The sequence below is a fragment of the Carassius gibelio genome, chromosome B15, assembly GCF_023724105.1.
Source record: "Carassius gibelio isolate Cgi1373 ecotype wild population from Czech Republic chromosome B15, carGib1.2-hapl.c, whole genome shotgun sequence".
NCBI classification, from domain to species: Eukaryota; Metazoa; Chordata; class Actinopteri; order Cypriniformes; family Cyprinidae; genus Carassius; species Carassius gibelio.
In genome coordinates this window covers 17,912,740-17,932,211 of record NC_068410.1, presented here as the reverse complement: position 1 = coordinate 17,932,211, position 19,472 = coordinate 17,912,740, and the positions used below count along the sequence as shown (strand labels likewise).

General features: G+C 50.1%; 41 non-coding genes across 41 annotated transcripts; all 41 read right to left on the bottom strand.

Annotated features, from left to right (window-relative positions):
* Positions 1 to 264: 264 nt before the first annotated feature.
* Positions 265 to 338, bottom strand: trnat-ugu (transfer RNA threonine (anticodon UGU)). Its single transcript has one exon. It is a non-coding gene; the product is annotated as a tRNA-Thr (tRNA).
* Positions 339 to 945: 607 nt separating this feature from the next.
* Positions 946 to 1,019, bottom strand: trnat-cgu (transfer RNA threonine (anticodon CGU)). Its single transcript has one exon. It is a non-coding gene; the product is annotated as a tRNA-Thr (tRNA).
* A 486-nt stretch (positions 1,020 to 1,505) lies between these two features.
* On the bottom strand, positions 1,506 to 1,579 carry trnat-agu (transfer RNA threonine (anticodon AGU)). Its single transcript has one exon. It is a non-coding gene; the product is annotated as a tRNA-Thr (tRNA).
* A 114-nt stretch (positions 1,580 to 1,693) lies between these two features.
* Positions 1,694 to 1,783, bottom strand: trnar-ucu (transfer RNA arginine (anticodon UCU)). Its single transcript is given in 2 exon segments — positions 1,694 to 1,729; positions 1,747 to 1,783. It is a non-coding gene; the product is annotated as a tRNA-Arg (tRNA).
* Positions 1,784 to 1,961: 178 nt separating this feature from the next.
* trnat-ugu (transfer RNA threonine (anticodon UGU)) lies at positions 1,962 to 2,035 on the bottom strand. Its single transcript has one exon. It is a non-coding gene; the product is annotated as a tRNA-Thr (tRNA).
* Positions 2,036 to 2,642: 607 nt separating this feature from the next.
* Positions 2,643 to 2,716, bottom strand: trnai-gau (transfer RNA isoleucine (anticodon GAU)). The gene has a single exon. It is a non-coding gene; the product is annotated as a tRNA-Ile (tRNA).
* Positions 2,717 to 3,198: 482 nt separating this feature from the next.
* Positions 3,199 to 3,272, bottom strand: trnat-agu (transfer RNA threonine (anticodon AGU)). Its single transcript has one exon. It is a non-coding gene; the product is annotated as a tRNA-Thr (tRNA).
* A 114-nt stretch (positions 3,273 to 3,386) lies between these two features.
* On the bottom strand, positions 3,387 to 3,476 carry trnar-ucu (transfer RNA arginine (anticodon UCU)). Its single transcript is given in 2 exon segments — positions 3,387 to 3,422; positions 3,440 to 3,476. It is a non-coding gene; the product is annotated as a tRNA-Arg (tRNA).
* Positions 3,477 to 3,654: 178 nt separating this feature from the next.
* trnat-ugu (transfer RNA threonine (anticodon UGU)) lies at positions 3,655 to 3,728 on the bottom strand. Its single transcript has one exon. It is a non-coding gene; the product is annotated as a tRNA-Thr (tRNA).
* Positions 3,729 to 4,318: 590 nt separating this feature from the next.
* Positions 4,319 to 4,392, bottom strand: trnat-cgu (transfer RNA threonine (anticodon CGU)). Its single transcript has one exon. It is a non-coding gene; the product is annotated as a tRNA-Thr (tRNA).
* Positions 4,393 to 4,878: 486 nt separating this feature from the next.
* On the bottom strand, positions 4,879 to 4,952 carry trnat-agu (transfer RNA threonine (anticodon AGU)). Its single transcript has one exon. It is a non-coding gene; the product is annotated as a tRNA-Thr (tRNA).
* Positions 4,953 to 5,066: 114 nt separating this feature from the next.
* On the bottom strand, positions 5,067 to 5,156 carry trnar-ucu (transfer RNA arginine (anticodon UCU)). The gene is given in 2 exon segments: positions 5,067 to 5,102; positions 5,120 to 5,156. It is a non-coding gene; the product is annotated as a tRNA-Arg (tRNA).
* A 468-nt stretch (positions 5,157 to 5,624) lies between these two features.
* On the bottom strand, positions 5,625 to 5,698 carry trnat-ugu (transfer RNA threonine (anticodon UGU)). The gene has a single exon. It is a non-coding gene; the product is annotated as a tRNA-Thr (tRNA).
* Positions 5,699 to 6,305: 607 nt separating this feature from the next.
* trnat-cgu (transfer RNA threonine (anticodon CGU)) lies at positions 6,306 to 6,379 on the bottom strand. The gene has a single exon. It is a non-coding gene; the product is annotated as a tRNA-Thr (tRNA).
* A 486-nt stretch (positions 6,380 to 6,865) lies between these two features.
* On the bottom strand, positions 6,866 to 6,939 carry trnat-agu (transfer RNA threonine (anticodon AGU)). Its single transcript has one exon. It is a non-coding gene; the product is annotated as a tRNA-Thr (tRNA).
* A 114-nt stretch (positions 6,940 to 7,053) lies between these two features.
* Positions 7,054 to 7,143, bottom strand: trnar-ucu (transfer RNA arginine (anticodon UCU)). Its single transcript is given in 2 exon segments — positions 7,054 to 7,089; positions 7,107 to 7,143. It is a non-coding gene; the product is annotated as a tRNA-Arg (tRNA).
* Positions 7,144 to 7,321: 178 nt separating this feature from the next.
* Positions 7,322 to 7,395, bottom strand: trnat-ugu (transfer RNA threonine (anticodon UGU)). Its single transcript has one exon. It is a non-coding gene; the product is annotated as a tRNA-Thr (tRNA).
* A 905-nt stretch (positions 7,396 to 8,300) lies between these two features.
* trnat-agu (transfer RNA threonine (anticodon AGU)) lies at positions 8,301 to 8,374 on the bottom strand. The gene has a single exon. It is a non-coding gene; the product is annotated as a tRNA-Thr (tRNA).
* Positions 8,375 to 8,488: 114 nt separating this feature from the next.
* On the bottom strand, positions 8,489 to 8,578 carry trnar-ucu (transfer RNA arginine (anticodon UCU)). The gene is given in 2 exon segments: positions 8,489 to 8,524; positions 8,542 to 8,578. It is a non-coding gene; the product is annotated as a tRNA-Arg (tRNA).
* Positions 8,579 to 9,053: 475 nt separating this feature from the next.
* Positions 9,054 to 9,127, bottom strand: trnat-ugu (transfer RNA threonine (anticodon UGU)). Its single transcript has one exon. It is a non-coding gene; the product is annotated as a tRNA-Thr (tRNA).
* Positions 9,128 to 9,734: 607 nt separating this feature from the next.
* Positions 9,735 to 9,808, bottom strand: trnat-cgu (transfer RNA threonine (anticodon CGU)). The gene has a single exon. It is a non-coding gene; the product is annotated as a tRNA-Thr (tRNA).
* Positions 9,809 to 10,294: 486 nt separating this feature from the next.
* On the bottom strand, positions 10,295 to 10,368 carry trnat-agu (transfer RNA threonine (anticodon AGU)). Its single transcript has one exon. It is a non-coding gene; the product is annotated as a tRNA-Thr (tRNA).
* Positions 10,369 to 10,482: 114 nt separating this feature from the next.
* Positions 10,483 to 10,572, bottom strand: trnar-ucu (transfer RNA arginine (anticodon UCU)). The gene is given in 2 exon segments: positions 10,483 to 10,518; positions 10,536 to 10,572. It is a non-coding gene; the product is annotated as a tRNA-Arg (tRNA).
* Positions 10,573 to 10,750: 178 nt separating this feature from the next.
* Positions 10,751 to 10,824, bottom strand: trnat-ugu (transfer RNA threonine (anticodon UGU)). The gene has a single exon. It is a non-coding gene; the product is annotated as a tRNA-Thr (tRNA).
* Positions 10,825 to 11,987: 1,163 nt separating this feature from the next.
* Positions 11,988 to 12,061, bottom strand: trnat-agu (transfer RNA threonine (anticodon AGU)). The gene has a single exon. It is a non-coding gene; the product is annotated as a tRNA-Thr (tRNA).
* A 382-nt stretch (positions 12,062 to 12,443) lies between these two features.
* On the bottom strand, positions 12,444 to 12,517 carry trnat-ugu (transfer RNA threonine (anticodon UGU)). Its single transcript has one exon. It is a non-coding gene; the product is annotated as a tRNA-Thr (tRNA).
* Positions 12,518 to 13,107: 590 nt separating this feature from the next.
* Positions 13,108 to 13,181, bottom strand: trnat-cgu (transfer RNA threonine (anticodon CGU)). Its single transcript has one exon. It is a non-coding gene; the product is annotated as a tRNA-Thr (tRNA).
* A 486-nt stretch (positions 13,182 to 13,667) lies between these two features.
* On the bottom strand, positions 13,668 to 13,741 carry trnat-agu (transfer RNA threonine (anticodon AGU)). The gene has a single exon. It is a non-coding gene; the product is annotated as a tRNA-Thr (tRNA).
* Positions 13,742 to 13,855: 114 nt separating this feature from the next.
* trnar-ucu (transfer RNA arginine (anticodon UCU)) lies at positions 13,856 to 13,945 on the bottom strand. The gene is given in 2 exon segments: positions 13,856 to 13,891; positions 13,909 to 13,945. It is a non-coding gene; the product is annotated as a tRNA-Arg (tRNA).
* Positions 13,946 to 14,125: 180 nt separating this feature from the next.
* trnat-ugu (transfer RNA threonine (anticodon UGU)) lies at positions 14,126 to 14,199 on the bottom strand. The gene has a single exon. It is a non-coding gene; the product is annotated as a tRNA-Thr (tRNA).
* Positions 14,200 to 15,349: 1,150 nt separating this feature from the next.
* trnat-agu (transfer RNA threonine (anticodon AGU)) lies at positions 15,350 to 15,423 on the bottom strand. Its single transcript has one exon. It is a non-coding gene; the product is annotated as a tRNA-Thr (tRNA).
* A 114-nt stretch (positions 15,424 to 15,537) lies between these two features.
* Positions 15,538 to 15,627, bottom strand: trnar-ucu (transfer RNA arginine (anticodon UCU)). The gene is given in 2 exon segments: positions 15,538 to 15,573; positions 15,591 to 15,627. It is a non-coding gene; the product is annotated as a tRNA-Arg (tRNA).
* A 178-nt stretch (positions 15,628 to 15,805) lies between these two features.
* On the bottom strand, positions 15,806 to 15,879 carry trnat-ugu (transfer RNA threonine (anticodon UGU)). The gene has a single exon. It is a non-coding gene; the product is annotated as a tRNA-Thr (tRNA).
* A 590-nt stretch (positions 15,880 to 16,469) lies between these two features.
* trnat-cgu (transfer RNA threonine (anticodon CGU)) lies at positions 16,470 to 16,543 on the bottom strand. The gene has a single exon. It is a non-coding gene; the product is annotated as a tRNA-Thr (tRNA).
* A 486-nt stretch (positions 16,544 to 17,029) lies between these two features.
* Positions 17,030 to 17,103, bottom strand: trnat-agu (transfer RNA threonine (anticodon AGU)). The gene has a single exon. It is a non-coding gene; the product is annotated as a tRNA-Thr (tRNA).
* Positions 17,104 to 17,217: 114 nt separating this feature from the next.
* Positions 17,218 to 17,307, bottom strand: trnar-ucu (transfer RNA arginine (anticodon UCU)). Its single transcript is given in 2 exon segments — positions 17,218 to 17,253; positions 17,271 to 17,307. It is a non-coding gene; the product is annotated as a tRNA-Arg (tRNA).
* Positions 17,308 to 17,485: 178 nt separating this feature from the next.
* Positions 17,486 to 17,559, bottom strand: trnat-ugu (transfer RNA threonine (anticodon UGU)). The gene has a single exon. It is a non-coding gene; the product is annotated as a tRNA-Thr (tRNA).
* Positions 17,560 to 18,149: 590 nt separating this feature from the next.
* Positions 18,150 to 18,223, bottom strand: trnat-cgu (transfer RNA threonine (anticodon CGU)). The gene has a single exon. It is a non-coding gene; the product is annotated as a tRNA-Thr (tRNA).
* A 486-nt stretch (positions 18,224 to 18,709) lies between these two features.
* Positions 18,710 to 18,783, bottom strand: trnat-agu (transfer RNA threonine (anticodon AGU)). The gene has a single exon. It is a non-coding gene; the product is annotated as a tRNA-Thr (tRNA).
* Positions 18,784 to 18,897: 114 nt separating this feature from the next.
* On the bottom strand, positions 18,898 to 18,987 carry trnar-ucu (transfer RNA arginine (anticodon UCU)). The gene is given in 2 exon segments: positions 18,898 to 18,933; positions 18,951 to 18,987. It is a non-coding gene; the product is annotated as a tRNA-Arg (tRNA).
* A 180-nt stretch (positions 18,988 to 19,167) lies between these two features.
* On the bottom strand, positions 19,168 to 19,241 carry trnat-ugu (transfer RNA threonine (anticodon UGU)). Its single transcript has one exon. It is a non-coding gene; the product is annotated as a tRNA-Thr (tRNA).
* Between the last annotated feature and the right edge of the window lie 231 nt (positions 19,242 to 19,472).

Here is a 19,472-nt window from a genome sequence, read left to right as displayed (position 1 = left end):
CTCCTGACGAGCTGGATGGCGCCTTGTATGGCAGACACCGCCGTCGGTGTGTGAATGAGTGAGTGGATGGGTGAATGTGAGGCAAATTGTAAAGCGCTTTGGATGGCCATGTGGTCTGTTGAAAGCGCTATATAAATGCAGTCCATTTACCATTTACCATTTATATGTGGGTGTCTCTGCAATTGGTATGTGGTTGGAAAAGCGGAGTATCTGTAAGGGCTTCCTTTCCCAGAAATAACCCACATAGCAGAGCCACCTGTTAAAAGGCACCGCTGGGAATCGAACCCAGGATCTCCTGTTTACAAGACAAGCGCTTTGACCAGCTAAGCCACGGCGCCCTGCTGCATTGTTGACTTGGGTCAGAATTGTTCGGCAGCAGCTGAGGGGTGGTTGGCAAATGAAATCGCATGTTGCTCTGACGCTCCTCTTTACCGCATGATTGCGCAAAGCAAAAGCATACAACCCAAGGTGGTGTTTGATTACCAGCAAAGACAGTGCTGGGATTTGAATTCAGTATGTCCTATTTACTACACAAGCTTTAAGCAACTAAGCCACGGCGCCAACCTGAACACACTCTCTCAGGGAGGGGCACTTAGAGGATTAAAGCATCCAGATAAGAGGCCAACGGCCAGGCTCTGCACAGCCTAAAAGAGTGTTTTTGACAACTGATTCGGGGGTGGCCAGCTAGCCTCTGGGTTTGGCTAGCCTCTGGGTTTGTTGGCCAAGTGCCATTAATTAACCTTTGAATGGCCTCATCTGGCAGTCTAGAAGTCCAATTTGCTGTCTATCGTACCACAGAGCCTGTCAGCAAGTGTTGACCTGTGCAAAAGATCGTCAGCATTATCAGATTCTGGTTTGGAAATGCAATCGCCTGCTGCCTTTGCTATCCCTGTTTGCAGTCCGATCTCAGAAAAGCACGCGCTTGAGGCACACAGGGGACGCTAAAGGCACCGCTGGGATTTGAATCCAGGATCTCCTGTTTACGAGACAGATGCTTTAACCAACTAAGCCACGGCGCCAAGCCTAGCCCTTCAGCTCTGGGAGGGTGAACTAGTTGATCAAAACATCCAGCGGTGAGGACAAAGGTCCACGTGCTGGTCAGCTTATGAGATTTTTCACAACTTTCTGTTGCCAGAGGGCATAAGCGTGCAATTTAATGATAAACAAAAGGCAAGAAGTCACCAATCTGTTTTGACTCGAACCCACAAACTTTATATGTCCTCACACCGGAGACTAAAAGCCCAATGCGCTACACTCTGCCCCACGTGCAGTAGCTCCTTCCAGGCTTGCAGCAGTACTAAACCAAGGATCACCTGTTTGCAAGGCAAGCTCCTTGACCAGCTGAGCCATGCTGCATCGCTGAGATGACTCTGGCCAGCATTGTTCGGCAGCATCTGAGGGGTGGTTCGCAAATTAAATTGCATGCTGCTCTGGCACTCCTCTGCACCCCCTTTTTTACGGAGAGCAAAACCTCACAGCCCAAGGCGTCACTTGATCACCAGCATAGGCACCGCTGGGATTCGAACCCAGGATCTCCTGTTTACTAGACAGGTGCTTTAACCAACTAAGCCACGGCGCCAACTTGCACATAGCTTCCAAGAAAGTGAGATTTCGAGTTTTATAAGTCTGGAGGGGTGGCCAGAGAGCGTATGTGTTTGTTGGCCAAGCGCCATTAACAGAAAGCCAAAAGCAACGACTCTGGTGGGACTCGAACCCACAACCTTTGAATGGCCTCATCTGGCAGTCTAGAAGTCCAATGCGCTATCCATTGCGCCACAGAGCCATGTGAGGAGCTTTTTTTCCTGGCTGTGCCAGTGCGTTGAATTGAGTTCAGGCATTTTGGGAGCGGGAAGGACAAGATATGTGGGCGTCTCTGCAATTGGTATGTGGTTGGAAAAGCGGAGTATCTGTAAGGGCTTCCTTTCCCAGAAAGAACCCACATAGCAGAGCCACCTGTTAAAAGGCACCGCTGGGAATCGAACCCAGGATCTCCTGTTTACAAGACAAGCGCGTTGACCAGCTAAGCCACGGCGCCCTGCTGCATTGTTGACTTGGGTCAGAATTGTTCGGCAGCAGCTGAGGGGTGGTTGGCAAATGAAATCGCATGTTGCTCTGACGCTCCTCTTTACCGCATGATTGCGCAAAGCAAAACCATACAACCCAAGGTGGTGTTTGATTACCAGCAAAGACAGTGCTGGGATTTGAATTCAGTATGTCCTATTTACTACACAAGCTTTAAGCAACTAAGCCACGGCGCCAACCTGAACACACTCTCTCAGGGAGGGGCACTTAGAGGATTAAAGCATCCAGATAAGAGGCCAACGGCCAGGCTCTGCACAGCCTAAAAGAGTGTTTTTGACAACTGATTCGGGGGTGGCCAGCTAGCCTCTGGGTTTGGCTAGCCTCTGGGTTTGTTGGCCAAGTGCCATTAATTAACCTTTGAATGGCCTCATCTGGCAGTCTAGAAGCCCAATTTGCTGTCTATCGTACCACAGAGCCTGTCAGCAAGTGTTGACCCGTGCAAGATATCGTCAGCATTATCAGGATCTGGTTTAGAAATGCAATCGCCTGCTGCCTTTGCTATCCCTGTTTGCAGTCCGATCTCAGAAAAGCACGCGCTTGAGGCACACAGGGGACGCTAAAGGCACAGCTGGGATTTGAACCCAGGATCTCCTGTTTATCAGACAGACGTTTTAACCAACTAAGCCACGGCGCCAAGCCTAGCCCTAGAGCTCTGGGAGGGTGACCTAGTTGATCAAAACATCCAGAGGTGAGGACAAAGGTCCACGTGCTGGTCAGCTTATGAGATTTTTCACAACTTTCTGTTGCCAGAGGGCATAAGCGTGCAATTTAATGATAAACAAAAGGCAAGAAGTCACCAATCTGTTTTGTCTCGAACCCACAAACTTTATATGTCCTCACACCGGAGACTAAAAGCCCAATGCGCTACACTCTGCCCCACGTGCAGTAGCTCCTTCCAGGCTTGCAGCAGTCCTAAACCAAGGATCACCTGTTTGCAAGGCAAGCTCTTTGACCAGTTGAGCCATGCTGCATCGCTGAGATGACTCTGGCCAGCATTGTTCGGCAGCATCTGAGGGGTGGTTAGCAAATTAAATTGCATGCTGCTCTGGCACTCCTCTGCACCCCCTTTTTGAGAGCAAAACCTCACAGCCCAAGGAGTCACTTGATCACCAGCATAGGCACCGCTGGGATTTGAACCCAGGATCTCCTGTTTACTAGACAGGCGCTTTAACCAACTAAGCCACGGCGCCAACTTGCACGTAGCTTCCAAGAAAGTGAGATTTCGAGTTTTATAAGTCTGGAGGGGTGGCCAGAGAGCGTATGTGTTTGTTGGCCAAGCGCCATTAACAGAAAGCCAAAAGCAACGACTCTGGTGGGACTCGAACCCACAACCTTTGAATGGCCTCATCTGGCAGTCTAGAAGTCCAATGCGCTATCCATTGCGCCACAGAGCCATGTGAGGAGCTTTTTTTCCTGGCTGTGCCAGTGAGTTGAATTGAGTTCAGGCATTTTGGGAGCGGGAAGGACAAGATATGTGGGTGTCTCTGCAATTGGTATGTGGTTGGAAAAGCGGAGTATCTGTAAGGGCTTCCTTTCCCAGAAAGAACCCACATAGCAGAGCCACCTGTTAAAAGGCACCGCTGGGAATCGAACCCAGGATCGCCTGTTTACAAGACAAGCGCTTTGACCAGCTAAGCCACGGCGCCCTGCTGCATTGTTGACTTGGGTCAGAATTGTTCGGCAGCAGCTGAGGGGTGGTTGGCAAATGAAATCGCATGTTGCTCTGACGCTCCTCTTTACCGCATGATTGCGCAAAGCAAAACCATACAACCCAAGGTGGTGTTTGATTACCAGCAAAGACAGTGCTGGGATTTGAATTCAGTATGTCCTATTTACTACACAAGCTTTAAGCAACTAAGCCACGGCGCCAACCTGCACACACTCTCTCAGGGAGGGGCACTTAGAGGATTTAAGCATCCAGATAAGAGGCCAACGGCCAGGCTCTGCACAGCCTAAAAGAGTGTTTTTGACAAATGATTCGGGGGTGGCCAGCTAGCCTCTGGGTTTGTTAGCCAAGTGCCATTAATTAACCTTTGAATGGCCTCATCTGGCCGTCTAGAAGTCCAGTTTGCTATCTATCGTACCACAGAGCCTGTCAGCAAGTGTTGACCTGTTCAAAAGAGCGTCAGCATTATCAGGATCTGGTTTGGAAATGCAATCGCCTGCTGCCTTTGCTATCCCTGTTTGCAGTCCGATCTCAGAAAAGAACGCGCTTGAGGCACACAGGGGACGCTAAAGGCACCGCTGGAATTTGAACCCAGGATCTCCTGTTTACGAGACAGACGCTTTAACCAACTAAGCCACGGCGCCAAGCCTAGCCCTACAGCCCTGGGAGGGTGACCTAGTTGATCAAAACATCCAGCGGTGAGGACAAAGGTCCACGTGCTGGTCAGCTTATGAGATTTTTCACAACTTTCTGTTGCCAGAGGGCATAAGCGTGCAATTTAATGATAAACAAAAGGCAAGAAGTCACCAATCTGTTTTGACTCGAACCCACAAACTTTATATGTCCTCACACCGGAGACTAAAAGCCCAATGCGCTACACTCTGCCCCACGTGCAGTAGCTCCTTCCAGGCTTGCAGCAGTCCTAAACCAAGGATCACCTGTTTGCAAGGCAAGCTCTTTGACCAGCTGAGCCATGCTGCATCGCTGAGATGACTCTGGCCAGCATTGTTCGGCAGCATCTGAGGGGTGGTTCGCAAATTAAATTGCATGCTGCTCTGGCACTCCTCTGCACCCCCTTTTTTACGGAGAGCAAAACCTCACAGCCCAAGGCGTCACTTGATCACCAGCAAAGGCACCGCTGGGATTCGAACCCAGGATCTCCTGTTTACTAGACAGGCGCTTTAACCAACTAAGCCACGGCGCCAACTTGCATTTACTTGCCAAGAAAGTGAGATTTAGAGTTTTATAAGTCCGGAGGGGTGGCCAGAGAGCATATGTGTTTGTTGGCCAAGCGCCATTAAAAGAAAGCCAAAAGCAACGACTCTGGTGGGACTCGAACCCACAACCTTTGAATGGCCTCATCTGGCAGTCTAGAAGTCCAATGCGCTATCCATTGCGCCACAGAGCCATGTGAGGAGCTTTTTTTCCTGGCTGTGCCAGTGCGTTGAATTGAGTTCAGGCATTTTGGGAGCGGGAAGGACAAGATATGGGGTTTGGGGGCGGCAGTGGCTCAGTGGTTCATGTAGGTTGTCTACAAACCGGAAGGTTGGTGGTTCGATCCCCGGCTCCACCTGACCAAGTGTCGAGGTGTCCTTGAGCAAGACACCTAACCCCAGCTGCTCCTGACGAGCTGGATGGCGCCTTGTATGGCAGACACCGCCGTCGGTGTGTGAATGAGTGAGTGGATGGGTGAATGTGAGGCAAATTGTAAAGCGCTTTGGATGGCCATGTGGTCTGTTGAAAGCGCTATATAAATGCAGTCCATTTACCATTTATATGTGGGTGTCTCTGCAATTGGTATGTGGTTGGAAAAGCGGAGTATCTGTAAGGGCTTCCTTTCCCAGAAATAACCCACATAGCAGAGCCACCTGTTAAAAGGCACCGCTGGGAATCGAACCCAGGATCTCCTGTTTACAAGACAAGCGCTTTGACCAGCTAAGCCACGGCGCCCTGCTGCATTGTTGACTTGGGTCAGAATTGTTCGGCAGCAGCTGAGGGGTGGTTGGCAAATGAAATCGCATGTTGCTCTGACGCTCCTCTTTACCGCATGATTGCGCAAAGCAAAACCATACAACCCAAGGTGGTGTTTGATTACCAGCAAAGACAGTGCTGGGATTTGAATTCAGTATGTCCTATTTACTACACAAGCTTTAAGCAACTAAGCCACGGCGCCAACCTGAACACACTCTCTCAGGGAGGGGCACTTAGAGGATTAAAGCATCCAGATAAGAGGCCAACGGCCAGGCTCTGCACAGCCTAAAAGAGTGTTTTTGACAACTGATTCGGGGGTGGCCAGCTAGCCTCTGGGTTTGGCTAGCCTCTGGGTTTGTTGGCCAAGTGCCATTAATTAACCTTTGAATGGCCTCATCTGGCAGTCTAGAAGTCCAATTTGCTGTCTATCGTACCACAGAGCCTGTCAGCAAGTGTTGACCTGTGCAAAAGATCGTCAGCATTATCAGATTCTGGTTTGGAAATGCAATCGCCTGCTGCCTTTGCTATCCCTGTTTGCAGTCCGATCTCAGAAAAGCACGCGCTTGAGGCACACAGGGGACGCTAAAGGCACCGCTGGGATTTGAATCCAGGATCTCCTGTTTACGAGACAGATGCTTTAACCAACTAAGCCACGGCGCCAAGCCTAGCCCTTCAGCTCTGGGAGGGTGAACTAGTTGATCAAAACATCCAGCGGTGAGGACAAAGGTCCACGTGCTGGTCAGCTTATGAGATTTTTCACAACTTTCTGTTGCCAGAGGGCATAAGCGTGCAATTTAATGATAAACAAAAGGCAAGAAGTCACCAATCTGTTTTGACTCGAACCCACAAACTTTATATGTCCTCACACCGGAGACTAAAAGCCCAATGCGCTACACTCTGCCCCACGTGCAGTAGCTCCTTCCAGGCTTGCAGCATTACTAAACCAAGGATCACCTGTTTGCAAGGCAAGCTCTTTGAACAGCTGAGCCATGCTGCATCGCTGAGATGACTCTGGCCAGCATTGTTCGGCAGCATCTGAGGGGTGGTTCGCAAATTAAATTGCATGCTGCTCTGGCACTCCTCTGCACCCCCTTTTTTACGGAGAGCAAAACCTCACAGCCCAAGGCGTCACTTGATCACCAGCATAGGCACCGCTGGGATTCGAACCCAGGATCTCCTGTTTACTAGACAGGCGCTTTAACCAACTAAGCCACGGCGCCAACTTGCACGTAGCTTCCAAGAAAGTGAGATTTCGAGTTTTATAAGTCTGGAGGGGTGGCCAGAGAGCGTATGTGTTTGTTGGCCAAGCGCCATTAACAGAAAGCCAAAAGCAACGACTCTGGTGGGACTCGAACCCAAAACCTTTGAATGGCCTCATCTGGCAGTCTAGAAGTCCAATGCGCTATCCATTGCGCCACAGAGCCATGTGAGGAGCTTTTTTTCCTGGCTGTGCCAGTGCGTTGAATTGAGTTCAGGCATTTTGGGAGCGGGAAGGACAAGATATGTGGGCGTCTCTGCAATTGGTATGTGGTTGGAAAAGCGGAGTATCTGTAAGGGCTTCCTTTCCCAGAAAGAACCCACATAGCAGAGCCACCTGTTAAAAGGCACCGCTGGGAATCGAACCCAGGATCGCCTGTTTACAAGACAAGCGCTTTGACCAGCTAAGCCACGGCGCCCTGCTGCATTGTTGACTTGGGTCAGAATTGTTCGGCAGCAGCTGAGGGGTGGTTGGCAAATGAAATCGCATGTTGCTCTGACGCTCCTCTTTACCGCATGATTGCGCAAAGCAAAACCATACAACCCAAGGTGGTGTTTGATTACCAGCAAAGACAGTGCTGGGATTTGAATTCAGTATGTCCTATTTACTACACAAGCTTTAAGCAACTAAGCCACGGCGCCAACCTGAACACACTCTCTCAGGGAGGGGCACTTAGAGGATTAAAGCATCCAGATAAGAGGCCAACGGCCAGGCTCTGCACAGCCTAAAAGAGTGTTTTTGACAACTGATTCGGGGGTGGCCAGCTAGCCGCTGGGATTTGAACCCAGGATCTCCTGTTTATGAGACAGACGCTTTTACCAACTAAGCCATGGCGCCAAGCAGAGCCCTACAGCTCTGGGAGGTTGAGTAAGTTGATCAAAACATCCAGCGGTGAGGACAAAGGTCCACGTGCTGGTCAGCTTATGACATTTTTCACAACTTTCTGTTGCCAGAGGGCATAAGCGTGCAATTTAATGATAAACGAAAGGCAAGAAGTCACCAATCTGTTTTGACTCAAACCCACAAACTTTAAATGGCCTCACACCGGAGACTAATAGCCCAATTCGCTACACTCTGCGCCACGTGCAGCAGCTCCTTCCAGGCTTGCAGCAGTCCTAAACCAAGGATCACGTGTTTGCAAGGCAAGCTCTTTGACCAGCTGAGCCATGCTGCATCGCTGAGATGACTCTGGCCAGTATCGTTCGGCAGCATCTGAGGGGTGGTTCGCAAATTAAATTGCATGCTGCTCTGGCACTCCTCTGCACCCCCTTTTTTACGGAGAGCAAAACCTCACAGCCCAAGGCGTCACTTGATCACCAGCAAAGGCACCGCTAGGATACGGACCCAGGATCTCCTGTTTACTAGACAGGCGCTTTAACCAACTAAGCCACGGCGCCAACTTGCATGTACCTGCCAAGAAAGTGAGATTTAGAGTTTTATAAGTCCGGAGGGGTGGCCAGAGAGCGTATGTGTTTGTTGGCCAAGCGCCATTAACAGAAAGCCAAAAGCAACGACTCTGGTGGGACTCGAACCCACAACCTTTGAATGACCTCATCTGGCAGTCTAGAAGTCCAATGCGCTATCCATTGCGCCACAGAGCCATGTGAGGAGCTTTTTTTCCTGGCTGTGCCAGTGCGTTGAATTGAGTTCAGGCATTTTGGGAGCGGGAAGGACAAGATATGGGGTTTGGGGGCGGCAGTGGCTCAGTGGTTCATGTAGGTTGTCTACAAACCGGAAGGTTGGTGGTTCGATCCCCGGCTCCACCTGACCAAGTGTCGAGGTGTCCTTGAGCAAGACACCTAACCCCAGCTGCTCCTGACGAGCTGGATGGCGCCTTGTATGGCAGACACCGCCGTCGGTGTGTGAATGAGTGAGTGGATGGGTGAATGTGAGGCAAATTGTAAAGCGCTTTGGATGGCCATGTGGTCTGTTGAAAGCGCTATATAAATGCAGTCCATTTACCATTTACCATTTATATGTGGGTGTCTCTGCAATTGGTATGTGGTTGGAAAAGCGGAGTATCTGTAAGGTCTTCCTTTCCCAGAAATAACCCACATAGCAGAGCCACCTGTTAAAAGGCACCGCTGGGAATCGAACCCAGGATCTCCTGTTTACAAGACAAGCGCTTTGACCAGCTAAGCCACGGCGCCCTGCTGCATTGTTGACTTGGGTCAGAATTGTTCGGCAGCAGCTGAGGGGTGGTTGGCAAATGAAATCGCATGTTGCTCTGACGCTCCTCTTTACCGCATGATTGCGCAAAGCAAAACCATACAACCCAAGGTGGTGTTTGATTACCAGCAAAGACAGTGCTGGGATTTGAATTCAGTATGTCCTATTTACTACACAAGCTTTAAGCAACTAAGCCACGGCGCCAACCTGAACACACTCTCTCAGGGAGGGGCACTTAGAGGATTAAAGCATCCAGATAAGAGGCCAACGGCCAGGCTCTGCACAGCCTAAAAGAGTGTTTTTGACAACTGATTCGGGGGTGGCCAGCTAGCCTCTGGGTTTGGCTAGCCTCTGGGTTTGTTGGCCAAGTGCCATTAATTAACCTTTGAATGGCCTCATCTGGCAGTCTAGAAGTCCAATTTGCTGTCTATCGTACCACAGAGCCTGTCAGCAAGTGTTGACCTGTGCAAAAGATCGTCAGCATTATCAAATTCTGGTTTGGAAATGCAATCGCCTGCTGCCTTTGCTATCCCTGTTTGCAGTCCGATCTCAGAAAAGCACGCGCTTGAGGCACACAGGGGACGCTAAAGGCACCGCTGGGATTTGAATCCAGGATCTCCTGTTTACGAGACAGATGCTTTAACCAACTAAGCCACGGCGCCAAGCCTAGCCCTTCAGCTCTGGGAGGGTGAACTAGTTGATCAAAACATCCAGCGGTGAGGACAAAGGTCCACGTGCTGGTCAGCTTATGAGATTTTTCACAACTTTCTGTTGCCAGAGGGCATAAGCGTGCAATTTAATGATAAACAAAAGGCAAGAAGTCACCAATCTGTTTTGACTCGAACCCACAAACTTTATATGTCCTCACACCGGAGACTAAAAGCCCAATGCGCTACACTCTGCCCCACGTGCAGTAGCTCCTTCCAGGCTTGCAGCATTACTAAACCAAGGATCACCTGTTTGCAAGGCAAGCTCTTTGACCAGCTGAGCCATGCTGCATCGCTGAGATGACTCTGGCCAGCATTGTTCGGCAGCATCTGAGGGGTGGTTCGCAAATTAAATTGCATGCTGCTCTGGCACTCCTCTGCACCCCCTTTTTTACGGAGAGCAAAAACTCACAGCCCAAGGCGTCACTTGATCACCAGCATAGGCACCGCTGGGATTCGAACCCAGGATCTCCTGTTTACTAGACAGGCGCTTTAACCAACTAAGCCACGGCGCCAACTTGCACGTAGCTTCCTAGAAAGTGAGATTTCGAGTTTTATAAGTCTGGAGGGGTGGCCAGAGAGCGTATGTGTTTGTTGGCCAAGCGCCATTAACAGAAAGCCAAAAGCAACGACTCTGGTGGGACTCGAACCCAAAACCTTTGAATGGCCTCATCTGGCAGTCTAGAAGTCCAATGCGCTATCCATTGCGCCACAGAGCCATGTGAGGAGCTTTTTTTCCTGGCTGTGCCAGTGCGTTGAATTGAGTTCAGGCATTTTGGGAGCGGGAAGGACAAGATATGTGGGCGTCTCTGCAATTGGTATGTGGTTGGAAAAGCGGAGTATCTGTTAGGGCTTCCTTTCCCAGAAAGAACCCACATAGCAGAGCCACCTGTTAAAAGGCACCGCTGGGAATCGAACCCAGGATCGCCTGTTTACAAGACAAGCGCTTTGACCAGCTAAGCCACGGCGCCCTGCTGCATTGTTGACTTGGGTCAGAATTGTTCGGCAGCAGCTGAGGGGTGGTTGGCAAATGAAATCGCATGTTGCTCTGACGCTCCTCTTTACCGCATGATTGCGCAAAGCAAAACCATACAACCCAAGGTGGTGTTTGATTACCAGCAAAGACAGTGCTGGGATTTGAATTCAGTATGTCCTATTTACTACACAAGCTTTAAGCAACTAAGCCACGGCGCCAACCTGAACACACTCTCTCAGGGAGGGGCACTTAGAGGATTAAAGCATCCAGATAAGAGGCCAACGGCCAGGCTCTGCACAGCCTAAAAGAGTGTTTTTGACAACTGATTCGGGGGTGGCCAGCTAGCCTCTGGGTTTGGCTAGCCTTTGGGTTTGTTGGCCAAGTGCCATTAATTAACCTTTGAATGGCCTCATCTGGCAGTCTAGAAGCCCAATTTGCTGTCTATCGTACCACAGAGCCTTTCAGCAAGTGTTGACCCGTGCAAGATATCGTCAGCATTATCAGGATCTTGTTTAGAAATGCAATCGCCTGCTGCCTTTGCTATCCCTGTTTGCAGTCCGATCTCAGAAAAGCACGCGCTTGAGGCACACAGGGGATGCTAAAGGCACAGCTGGGATTTGAACCCAGGATCTCCTGTTTATGAGACAGACGTTTTAACCAACTAAGCCACGGCGCCAAGCCTAGCCCTAGAGCTCTGGGAGGGTGACCTAGTTGATCAAAACATCCAGAGGTGAGGACAAAGGTCCACGTGCTGGTCAGCTTATGAGATTTTTCACAACTTTCTGTTGCCAGAGGGCATAAGCGTGCAATTTAATGATAAACAAAAGGCAAGAAGTCACCAATCTGTTTTGTCTCGAACCCACAAACTTTATATGTCCTCACACCGGAGACTAAAAGCCCAATGCGCTACACTCTGCCCCACGTGCAGTAGCTCCTTCCAGGCTTGCAGCAGTCCTAAACCAAGGATCACCTGTTTGCAAGGCAAGCTCTTTGACCAGTTGAGCCATGCTGCATCGCTGAGATGACTCTGGCCAGCATTGTTCGGCAGCATCTGAGGGGTGGTTAGCAAATTAAATTGCATGCTGCTCTGGCACTCCTCTGCACCCCCTTTTTGAGAGCAAAACCTCACAGCCCAAGGAGTCACTTGATCACCAGCATAGGCACCGCTGGGATTTGAACCCAGTATCTCCTGTTTACTAGACAGGCGCTTTAACCAACTAAGCCACGGCGCCAACTTGCACGTAGCTTCCAAGAAAGTGAGATTTCGAGTTTTATAAGTCTGGAGGGGTGGCCAGAGAGCGTATGTGTTTGTTGGCCAAGCGCCATTAACAGAAAGCCAAAAGCAACGACTCTGGTGGGACTCGAACCCAAAACCTTTGAATGGCCTCATCTGGCAGTCTAGAAGTCCAATGCGCTATCCATTGTGCCACAGAGCCATGTGAGGAGCTTTTTTTCCTGGCTGTGCCAGTGCGTTGAATTGAGTTCAGGCATTTTGGGAGCGGGAAGGACAAGATATGTGGGTGTCTCTGCAATTGGTATGTGGTTGGAAAAGCGGAGTATCTGTAAGGGCTTCCTTTCCCAGAAAGAACCCACATAGCAGAGCCACCTGTTAAAAGGCACCGCTGGGAATCGAACCCAGGATCGCCTGTTTACAAGACAAGCGCTTTGACCAGCTAAGCCACGGCGCCCTGCTGCATTGTTGACTTGGGTCAGAATTGTTCGGCAGCAGCTGAGGGGTGGTTGGCAAATGAAATCGCATGTTGCTCTGACGCTCCTCTTTACCGCATGATTGCGCAAAGCAAAACCATACAACCCAAGGTGGTGTTTGATTACCAGCAAAGACAGTGCTGGGATTTGAATTCAGTATGTCCTATTTACTACACAAGCTTTAAGCAACTAAGCCACGGCGCCAACCTGCACACACTCTCTCAGGGAGGGGCACTTAGAGGATTTAAGCATCCAGATAAGAGGCCAACGGCCAGGCTCTGCACAGCCTAAAAGAGTGTTTTTGACAAATGATTCGGGGGTGGCCAGCTAGCCTCTGGGTTTGTTAGCCAAGTGCCATTAATTAACCTTTGAATGGCCTCATCTGGCCGTCTAGAAGTCCAGTTTGCTATCTATTGTACCACAGAGCCTGTCAGCAAGTGTTGACCTGTTCAAAAGAGCGTCAGCATTATCAGGATCTGGTTTGGAAATGCAATCGCCTGCTGCCTTTGCTATCCCTGTTTGCAGTCCGATCTCAGAAAAGAACGCGCTTGAGGCACACAGGGGACGCTAAAGGCACCGCTGGAATTTGAACCCAGGATCTCCTGTTTACGAGACAGACGCTTTAACCAACTAAGCCACGGCGCCAAGCCTAGCCCTACAGCCCTGGGAGGGTGACCTAGTTGATCAAAACATCCAGCGGTGAGGACAAAGGTCCACGTGCTGGTCAGCTTATGAGATTTTTCACAACTTTCTGTTGCCAGAGGGCATAAGCGTGCAATTTAATGATAAACAAAAGGCAAGAAGTCACCAATCTGTTTTGACTCGAACCCACAAACTTTATATGTCCTCACACCGGAGACTAAAAGCCCAATGCGCTACACTCTGCCCCACGTGCAGTAGCTCCTTCCAGGCTTGCAGCAGTCCTAAACCAAGGATCACCTGTTTGCAAGGCAAGCTCTTTGACCAGCTGAGCCATGCTGCATCGCTGAGATGACTCTGGCCAGCATTGTTCGGCAGCATCTGAGGGGTGGTTCGCAAATTAAATTGCATGCTGCTCTGGCACTCCTCTGCACCCCCTTTTTTACGGAGAGCAAAACCTCACAGCCCAAGGCGTCACTTGATCACCAGCAAAGGCACCGCTGGGATTCGAACCCAGGATCTCCTGTTTACTAGACAAGCGCTTTAACCAACTAAGCCACGGCGCCAACTTGCATTTACTTGCCAAGAAAGTGAGATTTAGAGTTTTATAAGTCCGGAGGGGTGGCCAGAGAGCATATGTGTTTGTTGGCCAAGCGCCATTAAAAGAAAGCCAAAAGCAACGACTCTGGTGGGACTCGAACCCACAACCTTTGAATGGCCTCATCTGGCAGTCTAGAAGTCCAATGCGCTATCCATTGCGCCACAGAGCCACGTGTGGAGTTTGTTATTTCCTGGCTGTTCCAGTGCGTTGAATTGAGTTCAGGTATTTGGGGAGCGGGAAGGACAAGATATGTGGGCCTCTCTGCAATTGGTATGTGGTTGGAAAAGCGGAGTATCTGTCAGGGCTTCCTTTCCCAGAAAGAACCCACAGAGCAGAGCCACCTGTTAAAAGGCACCGCTGGGAATCGAACCCAGGATCTCCTGTTTACAAGACAAGCACTTTGACCAGCTAAGCCACGGCGCCCTGCTGCATTGTTGACTTGGGTCAAAATTGTTCGGCAGCAGCTGATGGGTGGTTGGCAAGTTAAATCGCATGTTGCTCTGACGCTCCTCTGTACCGCATGATTGCGCAAAGCAAAACCATACAACCCAAGGTGGTGTTTGATAACCAGCAAAGACAGTGCTGAGATTTGAATTCAGTATGTCCTATTTACTACACAAGCTTTAACCAACTAAGCCACGGCGCCAACCTGCACACACTCTCTCAGGGAGGGGCACTTAGAGGATTAAAGCATCCAGATAAGAGGCCAACGGCCAGGCTCTGCACAGCCTAAAAGAGTGTTTTTGACAACTGATTCGGGGGTGGCCAGCTAGCCTCTGGGTTTGTTGGCCAAGTGCCATTAATTAACCTTTGAATGGCCTCATCTGGCCGTCTAGAAGTCCAGTTTGCTATCTATTGTACCACAGAGCCTGTCAGCAAGTGTTGACCTGTTCAAAAGAGCGTCAGCATTATCAGGATCTGGTTTGGAAATGCAATCGCCTGCTGCCTTTGCTATCCCTGTTTGCAGTCCGATCTCAGAAAAGCACATGCTTGAGGCACACAGGGGACGCTAAAGGCACCGCTGGGATTTGAACCCAGGATCTCCTGTTTATGAGACAGACGCTTTAACCAACTAAGCCATGGCGCCAAGCAGAGCCCTACAGCTCTGGGAGGGTGAGTAAGTTGATCAAAACATCCAGCGGTGAGGACAAAGGTCCACGTGCTGGTCAGCTTATGACATTTTTCACAACTTTCTGTTGCCAGAGGGCATAAGCGTGCAATTTAATGATAAACGAAAGGCAAGAAGTCACCAATCTGTTTTGACTCAAACCCACAAACTTTAAATGGCCTCACACCGGAGACTAATAGCCCAATGCGCTACACTCTGCGCCACGTGCAGCAGCTCCTTCCAGGCTTGCAGCAGTCCTAAACCAAGGATCACGTGTTTGCAAGGCAAGCTCTTTGACCAGCTGAGCCATGCTGCATCGCTGAGATGACTCTGGCCAGTATCGTTCGGCAGCATCTGAGGGGTGGTTCGCAAATTAAATTGCATGCTGCTCTGGCACTCCTCTGCACCCCCTTTTTTACGGAGAGCAAAACCTCACAGCCCAAGGCGTCACTTGATCACCAGCAAAGGCACCGCTAGGATACGGACCCAGGATCTCCTGTTTACTAGACAGGCGCTTTAACCAACTAAGCCACGGTGCCAACTTGCATGTACCTGCCAAGAAAGTGAGATTTAGAGTTTTATAAGTCCGGAGGGGTGGCCAGAGAGCGTATGTGTTTGTTGGCCAAGCGCCATTAACAGAAAGCCAAAAGCAACGACTCTGGTGGGACTCGAACCCACAACCTTTGAATGGCCTCATCTAGCAGTCTAGAAGTCCAATGCGCTATCCATTGCGCCACAGAGCCATGTGAGGAGCTATTTTTCCTGGCTGTGCCAGTGCGTTGAATTGAGTTCAGGCATTTTGGGAGCGGGAAGGACAAGATATGTGGGTGTCTCTGCAATTGGTATGTGGTTGGAAAAGCGGAGTATCTGTAAGGGCTTCCTTTCCCAGAAAGAACCCACATAGCAGAGCCACCTGTTAAAAGGCACCGCTGGGAATCGAACCCAGGATCGCCTGTTTACAAGACAAGCGCTTTGACCAGCTAAGCCACGGCGCCCTGCTGCGTTGTTGACTTGGGTCAGAATTGTTCGGCAGCAGCTGAGGGGTGGTTGGCAAATGAAATCGCATGTTGCTCTGACGCTCCTCTTTACCGCATGATTGCGCAAAGCAAAACCATACAACCCAAGGTGGTGTTTGATTACCAGCAAAGACAGTGCTGGGATTTGAATTCAGTATGTCCTATTTACTACACAAGCTTTAAGCAACTAAGCCACGGCGCCAACCTGAACACACTCTCTCAGGGAGGGGCACTTAGAGGATTAAAGCATCCAGATAAGAGGCCAACGGCCAGGCTCTGCACAGCCTAAAAGAGTGTTTTTGACAACTGATTCGGGGGTGGCCAGCTAGCCTCTGGGTTTGTTGGCCAAGTGCCATTAATTAACCTTTGAATGGCCTCATCTGGCAGTCTAGAAGTCCAATTTGCTGTCTATCGTACCACAGAGCCTGTCAGCAAGTGTTGACCTGTGCAAAAGATCGTCAGCATTATCGGGATCTGGTTTGGAAATGCAATCGCCTGCTGCCTTTGCTATCCCTGTTTGCAGTCCGATCTCAGAAAAGCACGCGCTTGAGGCACACAGGGGACGCTAAAGGCACCGCTGGGATTTGAACCCAGGATCTCCTGTTTACGAGACAGACGCTTTAACCAACTAAGCCACGGCGCCAAGCCTAGCCCTACAGCTCTGGGAGGGTGACCTGGTTGATCAAAACATCCAGCGGTGAGGACAAAGGTCCACGTGCTGGTCAGCTTATGAGATTTTTCACAACTTTCTGTTGCCAGAGGGCATAAGCGTGCAATTTAATGATAAACAAAAGGCAAGAAGTCACCAATCTTTTTTGACTCGAACCCACAAACTTTATATGTCCTCACACCGGAGACTAAAAGCCCAATGCGCTACACTCTGCCCCACGTGCAGTAGCTCCTTCCAGGCTTGCAGCAGTCCTAAACCAAGGATCACCTGTTTGCAAGGCAAGCTCTTTGACCAGCTGAGCCATGCTGCATCGCTGAGATGACTCTGGCCAGCATTGTTCGGCAGCATCTGAGGGGTGGTTCGCAAATTAAATTGCATGCTGCTCTGGCACTCCTCTGCACCCACTTTTTTACGGAGAGCAAAACCTCACAGCCCAAGGCATCGCTTGATCACCAGCATAGGCACCGCTGGGATTCGAACCCAGGATCTCCTGTTTACTAGACAGGCGCTTTAACCAACTAAGCCACGGCGCCAACTTGCACATAGCTTCCAAGAAAGTGAGATTTCGAGTTTTATAAGTCTGGAGGGGTGGCCAGAGAGCGTATGTGTTTGTTGGCCAAGCGCCATTAACAGAAAGCCAAAAGCAACGACTCTGGTGGGACTCGAACCCACAACCTTTGAATGGCCTCATCTGGCAGTCTAGAAGTCCAATGCGCTATCCATTGCGCCACAGAGCCATGTGAGGAGCTTTTTTTCCTGGCTGTGCCAGTGCGTTGAATTGAGTTCAGGCATTTTGGGAGCGGGAAGGACAAAATATGTGGGTGTCTCTGCAATTGGTATGTGGTTGGAAAAGCGTAGTATCTGTAAGGGCTTCCTTTCCCAGAAAGAACCCACATAGCAGAGCCACCTGTTAAAAGGCACCGCTGGGAATCGAACCCAGGATCGCCTGTTTACAAGACAAGCGCTTTGAGCAGCTAAGCCACGGCGCCCTGCTGCATTGTTGACTTGGGTCAGAATTGTTCGGCAGCAGCTGAGGGGTGGTTGGCAAATGAAATCGCATGTTGCTCTGACGCTCCTCTTTACCGCATGATTGCGCAAAGCAAAACCATACAACCCAAGGTGGTGTTTGATTACCAGCAAAGACAGTGCTGGGATTTGAATTCAGTATGTCCTATTTACTACACAAGCTTTAAGCAACTAAGCCACGGCGCCAACCTGAACACACTCTCTCAGGGAGGGGCACTTAGAGGATTAAAGCATCCAGATAAGAGGCCAACGGCCAGGCTCTGCACAGCCTAAAAGAGTGTTTTTGACAACTGATTCGGGGGTGGCCAGCTAGCCTCTGGGTTTGTTGGCCAAGTGCCATTAATTAACCTTTGAATGGCCTCATCTGGCAGTCTAGAAGTCCAATTTGCTGTCTATCGTACCACAGAGCCTGTCAGCAAGTGTTGACCTGTGCAAAAGATCGTCAGCATTATCGGGATCTGGTTTGGAAATGCAATCGCCTGCTGCCTTTGCTATCCCTGTTTGCAGTCCGATCTCAGAAAAGCACGCGCTTGAGGCACACAGGGGACGCTAAAGGCACCGCTGGAATTTGAACCCAGGATCTCCTGTTTACGAGACAGACGCTTTAACCAACTAAGCCACGGCGCCAAGCCTAGCCCTACATCCCTGGGAGGGTGACCTAGTTGATCAAAACATCCAGCGGTGAGGACAAAGGTCCACGTGCTGGTCAGCTTATGAGATTTTTCACAACTTTCTGTTGCCAGAGGGCATAAGCGTGCAATTTAATGATAAACAAAAGGCAAGAAGTCACCAATCTGTTTTGACTCGAACCCACAAACTTTATATGTCCTCACACCGGAGACTAAAAGCCCAATGCGCTACACTCTGCCCCACGTGCAGTAGCTCCTTCCAGGCTTCCAGCAGTCCTAAACCAAGGATCACCTGTTTGCAAGGCAAGCTCTTTGACCAGCTGAGCCATGCTGCATCGCTGAGATGACTCTGGCCAGCATTGTTCGGCAGCATCTGAGGGGTGGTTCGCAAATTAAATTGCATGCTGCTCTGGCACTCCTCTGCACCCCCTTTTTTACGGAGAGCAAAACCTCACAGCCCAAGGCGTCACTTGATCACCAGCAAAGGCACCGCTGGGATTCGAACCCAGGATCTCCTGTTTACTAGACATGCGCTTTAACCAACTAAGCCACGGCGCCAACTTGCATTTACTTGCCAAGAAAGTGAGATTTAGAGTTTTATAAGTCCGGAGGGGTGGCCAGAGAGCATATGTGTTTGTTGGCCAAGCGCCATTAAAAGAAAGCCAAAAGCAACGACTCTGGTGGGACTCGAACCCACAACCTTTGAATGGCCTCATCTGGCAGTCTAGAAGTCCAATGCGCTATCCATTGCGCCACAGAGCCACGTGTGGAGTTTTTTATTTCCTGGCTGTTCCAGTGCGTTGAATTGAGTTCAGGTATTTGGGGAGCGGGAAGGACAAGATATGTGGGCCTCTCTGCAATTGGTATGTGGTTGGAAAAGCGGAGTATCTGTCAGGGCTTCCTTTCCCAGAAAGAACCCACAGAGCAGAGCCACCTGTTAAAAGGCACCGCTGGGAATCGAACCCAGGATCTCCTGTTTACAAGACAAGCACTTTGACCAGCTAAGCCACGGCGCCCTGCTGCATTGTTGACTTGGGTCAAAATTGTTCGGCAGCAGCTGATGGGTGGTTGGCAAGTTAAATTGCATGTTGCTCTGACGCTCCTCTGTACCGCATGATTGCGCAAAGCAAAACCATACAACCCAAGGTGGTGTTTGATAACCAGCAAAGACAGTGCTGAGATTTGAATTCAGTATGTCCTATTTACTACACAAGCTTTAACCAACTAAGCCACGGCGCCAACCTGCA